Below are 2668 nucleotides of genomic sequence, written 5' to 3' on the forward strand. Positions count from 1 at the left end.
AGGCCGATTATTCTGCCATCTGGTGGTTAATTATGTAGACGGAATATACCACCACATCTGAAGTCCCTCTCAGCCAAAGTAACCAAAACGCTTCTTTAATGTTTTCGTAGTTCACAAACGTTTTGGTGATTGCTAATACCGTTTTGATATCGTTGGATACCAAATGGAAAAGCGATTTATCTTCATCGCTATCATGATTGTCCCGTATGAAGAGATACGGTTTATATAACGGCACTCGATCCACCTCACACGAGAGAGACTTTACGGATCTTTGCTTCGGTTCATTACCTTCGATAAGTATATAATGGATTATACATGCATATCCGCATGACGTGTTGCAAATATAATCCAATAAACATCACTAACGTTCACACAGACTTACAACAAAACTTCAGTCGGATAAATCACTACCCCCAACAGCATGTAATGTTTTCACTTTGTAATATAAGCACAGAAGCTAAAGATTTCTTCTTTGATTCAAACATTTATTATTATCTAGATGGTCCCCGGGTTATTGTAGGGGTTGTTGCTGCAATACCGATGTATCTTATCTCTCATGCAGAATAACAATATGGTTAAGAATACACATGTAATGCGATAATAGTGTATGTCGACAAAATACAAAATGGCATTGACGTGAGCGAAAATAACAAGGCATAAGGATATAGATAATTGTACAGTAGGCGTCTAACTCAACATAATAACGTTTATTGACACCGTTTGTAAGGACAAAATCAGAGACATTCTATTCAACTAACGTATTCATTACAAATTTCCGTCTACAAGTAAGAAAAGGCTGGGCAATAGCATATGGCGACGGAGATTTAAAATAAGGCAATTAAATAATATTATCATAATGTTGAGTGATATATAAGCTTCTATATATAAGAGACAAATGACTCCTTTTTGTACATATATTTCCTTTCTTTCACTCACAAACATATTTGAAATATGTTCTTACTTCTTTATCCATTTGTACACGTGGAATGTCAACTTCTTTTGATTTTGTTTTGTTTTAATTGTGATATACAAACAAGTAACTGTTATCGTTGTTAGTGCACTAATTGCTGCACTTTATTCAATTTAAGGATAACAACTTGCACACCGACCACTCCTTGTTTATTGTTGAAAGTTGAAATATATAGAATTACATGTATATGGTGCAGACTAGACTAGCCACGAGACCCTAAGATATTGATAAGATATTCTCAGTAAAATTATATACTAGATGAACTCTCTAGTTTAAAATTTAGGAATTATAATTAGACATGTCGTAGAGACACAGTTGTTAGGACATAATTTAATCATGTTTTAATATCCTAGGAGCCGGTGGCCAGACTTACGAGCCTAGAAATATAGAACGTGTGTTAAGGAATGTCGAACTGTTTGGACAATTACAAAAGTTAAAATATGACCATCGACTTCATGATTTGATAACCTGATGCTATGACACTCCGACACCAGACGGGTCTACCCAGATGAAATAAGGTGGTACACCAGCTGACTCCAGCTGAACTTAATTACCCCGACCGCCGTGGCATTTAAATCGTCCAACGGGACTATATAAAGACAAGGCTTCTATTTTAACTTGAGATTCTCAACCGCAAGTCTTCAATGCACTTGATGGACGTCGAGAAAGAAATCCGACACCCAGCTTTAATTTAAAGATAGGTGAGACATCTTAGAGCGACATCCGCTGCCCACACTATTTACTGAACATGGAAGCCATGCATTTCAAAAATAGGTTTCTCAATATTAAGTTTAAAACATGCTTTGGTTCATCTAAATCCTACAGTTACTGTAATACCATTGCTGATGATTGTGAACATATGTATTAAATGCATTGTTTTTAATTTCATAATTTCGATTTATGTACTTAGTATACCGTAAGGTATATTTAGAAAATAATTGTGAATGAATATAATTTGATTTGCCCTGGCAACATGGACATGCAAAAAGCATAGGCATCCTCATGAAACTACCGAATAGCCGGAAATGTTCGGGAGGATCAAATAACAACTTCGCGATTTTGCGTGATTTGGCTATGTTTGAATTATCTAAACACGCATACAATTAAATCATATAAACTCCGATAGCGAGAACGAAACAAAATTATTGCCTTAGTTAGAAACACGAAAATGTTGTCCCGCGTAAATATTTGAATACACAGTATTACACAAAGATATTGACTCAATGTACCTTAAGTACGCCCTAGCAACAAATCGTGCATGGATTTTGAAGTGTGCCCAACTCTATTTTGTGCAATGGTTAAGACATGTACACAAGCCTAGCATTGAATACCCCTATAATATGTGAGTTTCCTCAAAGGAAAGTGTAAAAAATGTTCGCTTTATGATTGTCACCTACAGTTGCTCGCTGTGCTATAGTACGCGTGGTGCTTGCGTGTTAGCCGGCAAAGAGACGAGAGAAACCCATATGAACCCCAATGATATATATCAAGCCAGCTAACTAAATCGTCAACAGGGTTGTGATATATTGCTCATATTCTATCCTATGTACATTACGGTCCTACCGTAAATATGTCTAGCCCTGTAACCGAAGCCTTGCGTTGTTTTCCCCCCTTAATCTAAAGCTCGCAGACGGCGTTATGAGGTATAATGGGAAGATAAGACATTGGAAGTTTTCACATCTAGTGTTTATAGAAATA

Source organism: Argopecten irradians, chromosome 14 (assembly GCF_041381155.1).
Source record: "Argopecten irradians isolate NY chromosome 14, Ai_NY, whole genome shotgun sequence".
Classification (NCBI taxonomy): domain Eukaryota; kingdom Metazoa; phylum Mollusca; class Bivalvia; order Pectinida; family Pectinidae; genus Argopecten; species Argopecten irradians.